Source organism: Brassica napus, chromosome C5, assembly GCF_020379485.1.
Source record: "Brassica napus cultivar Da-Ae chromosome C5, Da-Ae, whole genome shotgun sequence".
NCBI lineage: Eukaryota > Viridiplantae > Streptophyta > Magnoliopsida > Brassicales > Brassicaceae > Brassica > Brassica napus.
Genome location: NC_063448.1, coordinates 14,553,013 through 14,564,901, shown reverse-complemented (window position 1 = coordinate 14,564,901; position 11,889 = coordinate 14,553,013). Strand labels below are relative to the sequence as shown.

At 32.4% G+C, this 11,889-nt stretch overlaps 1 non-coding gene across 1 annotated transcript; it reads right to left on the bottom strand.

Annotated features, from left to right (window-relative positions):
* Positions 1 to 6,888: 6,888 nt before the first annotated feature.
* On the bottom strand, positions 6,889 to 6,995 carry LOC125588061. The gene has a single exon (XR_007324457.1). It is a non-coding gene; the product is annotated as a small nucleolar RNA R71 (small nucleolar RNA).
* Positions 6,996 to 11,889: the final 4,894 nt, after the last annotated feature.

The window sequence follows — 11,889 nt, the reverse complement described above, 5'->3', positions numbered from 1 at the left end:
AAATTTTAAATTTTAGAAAAAAAATTAGATTATATATCGATCACCCATAGATTCAACATGCAGCTTCTGGTTTTTGTGGTTTTTGCGGATTTTATCAAGTTTTTAATTAATGGATATTTCTTGAAACTCAAACCGGATTACATATCGAATCACTGGGTTTATAGGTTCAACCACAGATCCGAATTGGATTTAAGAACGCTGATTTAAATACAAAATATTTTAAATAGACAAAATACCAACAAATTAGCAAAATATGTTATTAAATCATGATCAATCTTATTTTTCTATCCGCTTAAATATATGGTCGACTCCTAAATCTTTTAAGTTGGTGATATTGTAATATTTATCATTAATGAAATATAGAATTTAATTATGTGATGAGATTTTGGTTTAAGTCTAATAAGGTTTCGATTTCTTGGAATTAGTGATTTAAATCTGATTTAGATATTTATAAAATTTTTTTCAGTTCATATTTTTACGGGTTTAGTTTGGCTTTGACTATTCGTTTAAATTATATAAACTAAAATATACCTTATAATTTTCAAAATTCAAAAATAAAAGCAAGAAATGACATATAAATTTTATAATACGTGAACAAGTACCTAAATTTAACATAAAATTACTTCTGTTTAAATCTTTGGTTAAAAACCCAATAAATATTTCAAATATCATCAGTATTTTAAGCATTTTGGATTATTGTTGCAGCTTTTACGGGTTTTTGTACAAATATTTTGTATCCACAAACTTATTTTAAATTATGATTATAGTTTTGCGGTTGTATCTAAAAATTAAATTTCTTGAAATTATAAAAAAAAACAAAAAATATACCCGCCCTTTAAAGGGCGGGTCAAAATCTAGTCTATTCTATTAAAAGTCCTGTATGACCAATTGATATTTGTTTGGTCCAATTATTTATAACCCACTTTCTTAAAAATTTAACTGCCATGACATGTATATATATATATTATAACCTCCTTTTCCCTGGTTATTTTATAACCTCCTGATGAAAAAAAATGAAAAAAATAACCTCTTCTTCCCTTTACTTCCTATCATTTCGGGATGCATTACTTTGAGTGGAAAAAGTATTCGACTACAATCATTGACAACAACCAATTCATCTATTAGATGCTTTGATTTTCGCATGCCTGATACCATTCTGTATATACATTATCAATAACAATTAATAGCATTTATATTCATAGTATCAATAACTATGTTTACAAATAAATAAATAATTATACCAGCTTTAAATATCGGACGGTTTGAATAAAAATATCAAATAATTTAGATAATTTTAAATTTATGGATAAAAATATTCGGGTAATTTTGTTAATAAATAGTATTTTTAGTATATTTAACTATTTAAAAATTAAGTATAATTAATATTTGTGGGTATATAATTCCATTTTAAAATTTTGGATACCTCTTTGGTTAGCGGTTTGGTTCCGTTCAATTCAATTTTTTGGTTCCAGAGATATATGATTCACTTGATTATTTACGAATTAGGTTTACATTTGGTTTTTGTTTTTTGGTTCTGGATAAATGTGTCTAAACCTATACAATATCTTATACAAAAATTAGGGGTGGTCGTTCGAGTACTCATTCCGATTTGGTTAGGATCTAATTCGGATTTTGGGTTTTCGGAGTTTAATATTTTAGCCTCATTCAGATATTTTTAAATTTTAGTTATGGTTCGAATAACCCATTGAAATTATTTTAAAAATCTTAAAGTTCATATACTAAATAATATTGATAACTAAATTGTATATTGTTATGTTTGTTGCTTCCTACGAGCAAAACACATACCTATTTCATTTAACTACTTTTTACATTTAACTGATTTTATGAATGTGGAACGGGTGATATTCTTTTTTTTTTTGTTCAACCAGAAACGGGGTGATATTCATTTTAAGCTATATATAAAAAATATACCGAAAAAACAAAACAAACAATATACCCGTCAAGATCTAGTAAGGTTTTAAAAATATGTGTAAAGTTATTGATATATGAGTGTATAATTTTTCGAACAGATGAGTTTAGTATAGACTAGGTAGGGGTAGAATTGCTATTTAGAAAAAACACGTCAGCGCAAAAAGGTATTTTCCTTTCCAGCAAATATAGCGCTTATTGGTGTATATGAGATGCAATTACTCGTTGATCAAAAAAAAAAAAGAGATGCAATTACTCTTTTAATAATAGAGTTATTCTAGGGTGAACCTCTAGATTAACCAACCAATATATTTCATTATTTCAAATTCGGTATCTTTTATAAAAAGAAACAAAATATTGTCAAGTTATATTATGTTTTTAAAATAAAAATATATAAAAAATAGTAGTTATAGAAAAAAAATTTAAAAAGTCATCAGCAAAACACTAAACTCTAAATCCTAATCCTTAAACCCTAAATTCAAAACTCAAAACCTTTAGGCAAACCTTAAACCCTTAGATAAATCAGAAACTCTAAATCAGAAACACTAAACATTAAAACCCTAAACCCTAAATCCTAAACCATAAACCCTAAACCCTAAACCCTAAACCCTTGAGTGTTTTAGTGTTTAGTATTTTTTGATTTAGAGTTTAGGATTTATTCGAGGGTTTAAGTTTAGCCAAGAGTTTAAGGTTAACCCAAGAGTTTAGATTTTAAAATTTAGGGTTTAGGGATTATGATTTAGGTTTAGTTTTTTCTTGACGACGTTAAAAATATTTTTTTGTGTAATTAGTACTTTTTTTATTTTTTTATTTTATTTTTTAATTTTAAAAACATAATATAATTTGACAATATTTTGTTTTCTTTTATAAAAGATATCGAATATAAAATAACATAATCCTATTGGTTGATAAACTTAGAAGTGAACCCAAGAATAAGTGTTAATAATATTTCATTTAGAATTCCGATGCATATCATAGAATGACGTGACTGGTAATATTTTGATGGGAGTAACTTTTTTCTTTCTTGCCTATAGTTGGATTAGGTAATGTTGATTAACTTCTTGAAAGCATTATTTAGAATATTGATACTTATCCTTGGAATATTTCTCGAGACTCTTGCCAAAGGTTGGTTCTCTAAAATTAACCAGGTGGTTGTCTGCAATTTCACCGATGTAAATATTGAATGAAAATTATATATTATGTTTATAATTTTATAATTTTGAATAGTAATCACAACCACTAAAAATAATTTTTTATTATAAATAGTTTAAAATCTTGGTATTGTAAAAAATAAAATTATTGAGATATAGTGATAATTCTATAAATTTTAATATAAATTTCCAAAAGTGACATAATTTGTGATTGATAAAAACCAAAAATTAATGAACAAAAAATTATTTTATAACACTTTATACTTTCGCATTGTTTGTCTACCACTTTATTTTAGAGGATTTAGAAGTAAAATAGTTACAAAATTTGCATTATTTTGTCAAATCACATTTTCTCACACATTTATGATTTAATGTTTAACATAACACTCAGGTTAACCAAACAAATGCATCCTTAAACTCTCTACAATCATCATACTATCCTATTAAACACTGATTCATTTAAAAATATTTTTTTCTTAAAGTATTACTTTCATTTAAAAAAAGTTATTTTAATACATACATATTTAATTTATATTATTAACTAATAATATATCAGAAAAAATATCAAACATTTTAAATAAGTTATTATTTTAGACATATATACTTAATATTAATGTGCATAATTTTATTACAGCAATATAACATGATTCTATTTGTATTATCATACATTGTAAATATACATGTGAGAGATGTTGTGGTTGAAAGACTTCACATGTGCTACAATTCCATCCAACCTTGAGCTAAGAGCTTTGCCATTAGCATCTATCTTGGTGGAAAGAGCATCAAGTTGCTTTTCCATCTCAATTTTTCCTCTTTCTTGATTCTCCAACAACTTCTCAAGCATGGTGGTGATGTTTTCTTCATTTGAGGCTTGAGAAAAATTAGCTTCTTGTTCTTCATACTCTAAATCCCAAGGTTGGTGTCTCTCACCATATCTATATTGGTGTCCTTGACCAAAGTCTCCATTTGGTTGATACTCCAATGAGGTGGTTGGTTCATAAGCTCCATGTGGAGCTTCTAGATATCATTCTTTCTTGACTCTCCAAAATAGCCTTGAGCATTGATTCCAAGTCAAAAGACATGATCTTCCTCTCTTGTGGATGTACCTTGCAAAAGAACAATCACTTGAAAGGGAATTAGTAACCAAACGAAGCAAAATAAAACATAAGAAAATAAAGCTTAGTCTCAAGAAAGTTTGAAATCCTAGTGACAAATCTACTTAGTTCCCCGGCAACGGCGCCAAATTGATTACTGCGTTTAAGCACACACCAATGAACCTAATGTGCCAACAATACCACAATCGAATGGTATGTCATTGTAGCATTTTAGGATCGAATCCACAAGGAACTAATGATCTATAACACCAAGAATACACAAGCTTCCTTAATCTAAGCAAACAAGAATATAGATGATTTTGTAACAAGCTAATGTCCTAGGAATATAAACAAGGTGATCTCAAATCCAATCAACAAATACGTGCACGAACTTTCAATCAAATGCTAAGGATGGATCCATGGGCAAAGATAATTGATATACGGTGATCAAGGTTCAATCTAGGATGTTCAAAAAAAAACAATCAACAAGTCTATAGGTTTAAATCTCATTCAAAATAGATTAATCCACTCCCGTGATAATAATCCCTATGCTAGTCATGCATCAAACATCAACTCCCGTTGGCTAACACATTCAAGCATGCATAAATTACAAGTCTACTAACCACTTAAACATCTCGGACATCAACTGCCGTTGGCCAATGATATCTTGCATATTTCCATTATCTTATCCATTCGTCCATGTGCATTTTGATCATATAGATTAGGATTTAGCCATGTTTAGGTTACATTTTGCATACATGAGTCTTTATCAGGTGTTGGAGTGCCACATGGAGTTCTTGGGGACATTTGGATGCATTTGGAGCTCAAAGGAGGTGAAATAGGTGATCATTGGACGAGCAGAGGATGGGAGCGAGGTTCCGCAGCGACGTCATGAGGTCGCTCCAAAGCACCTCTCAGAGCGACCTAGCTGGAGCGACCCCGTGAAGTCGCTCGCCATATTCATCCCGTTGGAAGCCCAGAGCGACTTACCCAGAGCGACGCACCGAGGTCGCTCGCATCTCACACCCCTCTCGGAGCGACCTCCCAAAGCGACACCCCGAGGTCGCTCGCGTCTCTATGGCGAGACGACACGAAGCGAAGCCCGGAGCGACCTCTCAGAGCGACCCACTGAGGTCGCTCCCGAAGGCCGGAGCGACTTGTCGGAGCGACATGCCGAGGTTGCTCCGCGTCTATTGTTGGGTCGATTTCTATTTTACTTAAGGGCCTTTTGGTCATTTCATTATGCACGTTTTACATTTCTAAAACCTATATTTTAAACATCTTTGGTAGCCACCAGGCAAATTATCTTTTGATCTATTGAGAAATACACAAAAACTCTCTTGAGAAGTTCATCTCTTGGATTTTGATTGTTATGTTCTTGTGTTATTGTTGATTTCTTATCTATTTCTCTACATGATTAATCTGAAATCCAATATGGGTTTAAGAGGAATCATGGAGATTAGTGAGTAATCACCTTTTGAATTCATGGGTTAGGGAGATCAAGGGTGATTAGGTTAGTTCTAGGATGTTTTAGTGTAGATCATTCTTGTTCCTTGCTAGTAGAGTATTCATAATGCATCTTCTGAGTTGGCCACTCAAAAGTTGATCAATAGACATTTCCCACCCAAAAGGTGTTTGATGAAATGCCTGAGACAACTCTCCTAGGCTTTTAGTATACTTTGCCAAAGACATTTGTTGTTAAAAGTGCTAAGATAGCTAATAGACTTGTTAGTAATGATTGCTTTCATATTATTCAACCAAAGACATTTGATGTTTGAGATATGTTAGCAAATGAGCATTCATCTAGACATAGAGCTTGCTTAGAATTATGTCTAGGCTTAAGGTTGATAGTTCGATTGATCATTTGCCATCCTTAGTTCGATACTTGATCACCCAAGGTCTAATCCCTATGCCCATGAGTTCTCTTTTCCCTTAGTCAAGAAAGTATCATTTAGTTATTCCTTTTAATTAGTTATAGTTTTAAAACCCATCTAAATCATTGGTTGCACTTAGATTAAGTGAGTACTTGCATTCTCAGTGCTTTGATATCTCTCAGAACTGGTTCGACAATCTTTTATACTACAACATTTGTCTTAGGAGCCTTGAAAACTCCTAACATCAAATTGGCGCCGTTGCCAAATTCTGAGTAGATTGAAACATTGAGATTTAGTCACTTGCTTGAGACTAAGTCATTTTAAATTTTGTTTTGTTACTGATTCTTCTTCTTCAGAGCTTTAGAGAGAGAGTGTGCTAGAGCTAGAAGAGAAGAAGAGCAACAAGCCCACTTGCAGGAATTGGACGTTGATATGGCAGATCCACAACAAGGGGCATAACACCAACCGCGGGCAGCTCGACCCATTGGTACTTATGACCGGCCCAACATTCATGGTCATAGACTGGGAATCCGAGCACCGGCTGTGGCAGCCAACAACTTTGAGGTCAAGTCAGGACTCCTCAACGTGATCGAGAACAACAAGTATCATGGCTTGGCTCTAGAGGACCCATATGATCACTTGGACAGGTTCGACAGCTACTGTGGGTTGTCAAAAACCAATGGTGTGTCAGAGGACGCCTTAAAGCTCAAGTTATTCCCTTTCTCTTTGGGGGTCAAGGCGCGTCAGTGGGAGAAGTCCCTACCCAGCGACTCTATCACCACTTGGGATGACTGCAAGAAAGCATTCTTGGAGAAGTTCTTCTCTACTTCAAGAACTGCTAAGCTGAGAAATGAGATCTCCAGCTTTCAATAGAAGGGCTTGGAAGGATTCAGTGAAGCCTGGGAGAGATTCAAGGGCTACCAAGCTCAATGCCCTCACCATGGTTTCTCTAAAGAAAGCTTGCTGAGCACATTCTACCGTGGTGCTCTTCCTAAGTACAGAGCCAGACTGGATATAGCTAGCAATGGGTTCTTCTTGGGGAGAACTGAAGAAGATGCAGAAGAGCTGGTTGACAACATGGTAAAGAGTGATGCAGTCTACAGTGGAGACCACAACAGAGGCAGTAGAACAGATGAAAAGCAGATGAGGAAGGAGTTGAAGATTCTACAGGATAAGATAGACATCCTCATTGCGGATAAAACCACCCAAGAGCAGCTGCACTTTGTTGGTAACCCAAACCAAGAAGCAACACATGTTGTCCATGAAGTTGAGGGTTTGGAAGGGCAAGAAGAGTTGTGTTTCATCAACAACAATGGTAGCTGGTACAAGAAAGAGCCCAAATTTCAGTACAACAACTACCAACAGAAATCCTATCCTAACAACCAACAGAGTGGTTATCCGCCTAGGAACAACCAGCAAGGCAACTATCAGCCTCAGCAAAACCCTCCTCCTGGTTTCTCCAACAAAGGGAACCAGTCTTCTCAGCAACAAGCTAATCCTTCTACCTCTACTCCTCAGGAAAGCAGCACTGATGTTCTACTGAAACAGATTTTGGATTCTCAGACTAGAAGTGAAAAGCAGGTTGGATATGAGTTGAAGAACCTTCACTCCAAGATTGATGGAAGTTACAATGAGCTCAACAACAAGTTCAGGGCTTTGGAAAACCAGTTTGCTTCCATGACAACTCACCCGAATCGTCAGCAAGGGTTTCTACCTGGAAAATCTGAGCAAAAACCCAAGGAGTATTGCAATGTTGTCCTCTCTACCACTTCTTCAGGGATTGAATTGAGTAACCACAAGAAAGAGGTAGATGAAATTGAAAGATTGGTGTTTGGAACTGAGATTGAACAGGTTCAGCATCTGATTGTAGCAACAGCTGAAGCAAAGATTGTGGAGGAAGCTGACAAAATGGTTGAAGTAAAGATTTTGAAGGGAGATGCACCCATGGCTGAGAAACCAGTTGCGAAGAGAGCTAACCAGAAGCTGAAAGAGGTCAAGCTGGAGGACACCACTGAGGTTGAGCAGTCACCCTATGACAAGCTCCCATTTCCACAAAGGGTCCTCACCAAAGCTCAAAAGAAGGTGATTTCCAAGTTCAGAAAAGACCTAAGTGATATTGGAGTTAAGCTTCTAGAGATCTCGGGTATGCGTGAGGCTCATGTCCAAATGATGCTCATCAAGGACATTGTAGACCACCAAGCAGAAGTAGCAGAGCTTCTCAACATTTCAACTTTGAAACTTGATCCAGCCATCACACCAAAGTCTCTCCCTAAACTAGAATCCCAAGGGAAGTTCACATTGTCTTGCTCCCTTGGTAAGCTCACCTTTGATGATGCTCTTGTTGATTCTGGTGCAAGTGTGAATGTGATCTCAATGGAGATGGTGAAGAGTCTTGAGATTGAACACATGAAGCCAGATACTTCCTCTCTCACGTTTGGGGATTCTTCTTCTACTACTCCTATTGGTCTCATCAAGAATTTCCCTTTGAAGATGGGATCTTGCACCATCCCTATAGACCTCACTGTCTTGAAGATGGCAACTGAGAAGAGAGTTCCATTGATCCTGGGAACACCATTCCTTACTACTGTGGGTGCTTGTATCGATTTCGCCAACAAGAAGGTCACACTCCTCAATGTCAACAAAGCTGTCTCTTACCCAATTCAGTCTCCATTGGATGTTGAGTATTGTGGAACCATCACTTGTGGAGACCCCTACATTGAGAAGGATCCTCCTTCTCCACTTTCCACTTGAGGTACTTCTCTACTTTCCCTTGTATATACCATTTCATTTTTGCATATTAGCTTTCTCTTTTGGGTATCTCTCTCTACTTGACAACACAGAGACTGTGTTATTTAAGTTTGTGGGAGGTACCAAGTATTTGATCACGTTTGCTTTGATGATTTTGAGTCTCATGCATGATGGTCCGCGGTTTCCGTCCGCGGGATGGTCCGTCTCGGTTGATCTCTCGAGAGCAATTCCGCGGCCTGGTCCAGTCCAACCTGATCGTCCGCGGCCTGGTCCATCTTCTTGCCCTTGCCACTTTTCTTCATGCTTGCCCATCAAACTCTCCAAACTTCAACTTGAGCTTTTCCAAACCTCAAATACTACACATGCATATGTTATGTACCTAATTAGACTCTAAATGCATCTTAAATGATCTAAATGAGTAAGGAAATGATGCTTAAAATCATGTAAAATCTCAAGACATCAGATATTTAATTGTTTCTATAAATAAATTATGTTAATTCTTATATTTTTAAAATGTTTAATTGTTTGTATGGTAATATAAATTGGATTAGGTAATATAGATTAGATTAGGTAGTTCTATAGTTAGTTTCCTTTTTTAAAACTTTAATTAAATAAATGAAAATTCAAATATCAACAACCAATCAAATTAGGGGGGTGTATTCAATCTAAAATTTGAGGTGATTTTATTTTTAATAAGGTTTTAGATGATTTTAAGGAATTACAGGGAATAAAATGATTTTTTGTTAAACCATTCTTGAATATCACCTAAAACCATGAGATTTGAGTTTTAATTTTTTTTTTTAACTAGGGGGGGGGGGGGGGGGTTATTGGGAGATGAATTTGTGTAGAGTTTGTGAATTTTAAGAATCCATTGTTATTGGTTCTTGGATTTCAAAAATCTTAGTAGAATCCATTATTATTGGTTTAAGAATTTTCAAAATTCATTCAAATTTCTTGTTATTCAAAAAGTTTAGTTATTATTGATTCTCTAATTTTACCTAAATCTAGTGTTATTGGGAGATGAATTCTATTCATTTTTACTCATAAGATTCAACTTTCAAAATATCATATGTATCCATGTGATTTTCAAAATCCTTGTGATAAAAATACTAGAAAACAAAGTATTTATTCTTACCAAATATCTATTGCACCTTAAATCTAAATTATATGTTCAAAACTATAATTCATTGAATTTATATACTTTTACATTTTTGAATATTTAATTATTTTTAAAAATATTACATTTTTAGTATAAATAATAATAATTACATTTACAAATCTTAATAATTTTAAAATATATATTTTTAAAATAGTTTCAGAAAACATTTTCGAATTTCAAAAAGAAGATTTGAATTTTTTTTTTAATAAAATAGAAATCTTATAAAAATTATAAAAATGTTTGAATTTAAAAAAAAAATATAAAAACAAATTTTTATTTTTTTACTTTTTATTACTTATACATATATACCGTAAGGGGTAAAATAGTCTTTTATATTTTTAATGAAACTTCTTTCGGTCATTTTTTTTTAATACTCTTTTTGTGACAAAATCTTTCAAAATGGCTATTTAAGAAAATTGTTCAATTTTGTATGTATCAGTATTTTTTTTTAATTTGAAAGCAAAAAAATAAATAATCATGCTATATGATTTAGAAAATAAATAATGAAAATTTATAATCATTCTATATTTATTTTACAAATAATGATAGAAAAGAGGTAATACAAATTCATGAAAATCTATATCAATCTAAAAAAGTTATGATCAAATTTCATAAGTCAATGTATATAAATTTTCACAATTCATATAACTTTTTTAAATCTATCAACTCTCAAAATTCGCAAAGTCTACACAAATTCATCTCCCAATAACCCCCTCTAAGAAACTCTCCCCAAACACTCTAAAATCACTTGAAAACTTGAAAACTCCACAACTTAAAATATTTTCAATAACAGTGGATTTCAGAGTACTTTATAAAATGTCAAGTTCAATACAGTGGATTTTAAATGAGTTTTTAAAATTCATGTTTCAATAATAGTGGATTTGTCATTTTGACACAAATCACCTGAAACTCTCAATTGAATACACCCTCCCTAAAAGAATTAATTCTAAATTTCACCTCTGAATGACACTTAACAAAAATCACTTAAATGACTTCTCAATTAATATATAGTAGGATAGGATACAACAAAACATATACTATAAAATTATATGATATGAAAGGAACAAATTAAAAAGAAACAAGTTATAGGCCACGAGAACTGAATCAATCAAATATATTCCATCGCGAGATTAATGGCAAATTTTTTTTTACAATTTCGTTATAATTTTTAATTGATCATGAAAGTTGTGTATACATTTGTAATAATTTTCCTATATTAACCGAAACCAGATTGTGTTATGTTGATTGCGTATATCAGTTTCTTATATTTTTTCTATTGCATAAATTATAGTCAAACATAAAATTAGCAAAAAGAATCAAATAAATATAGGAAATCAATATTATTAGATTTGATATTAAAAAACGCAATAAAATCCTCCATGTATTTAAATTCTAAGATTGATTACCCATTTATTTACTTGAATCATATAAATTTTGTCATACATAATAAGATCTTATTATATATATATATATATATATGTATATGTTTATTATATATATGTTTAGACAAATGAGATATGTTTATACAATATTGTTTTGAACAAAAACCCAACTAATAAAGAAAACAATGCGTCTTTCTACAAAGATGTATGGTTAATTTTATGTTTACAGATGACAAATGAGGAGATGAAAATAAGTAGAAGCTTTGATAACATTATCTTTGTGCATATCTGAAAAATGTATATTAAAAAATAATATAATATTCTTTTTATACGAATATGCATATTTATACGAATACGCATATAAAGAAAAAAGAAACAGCAAACGCATATATATATATATATATATAAAAGGATATTAAACGTTCAACGTGAAAAACAAATAGTATAATCACTATCTAGTTTAGTGTGCAATGATATTACATGTAGTTTATCTAATAAAAGAATATTTTTTTAAAAAAAAGATGTGAAAAAAACTCTACGATGACACTCGAG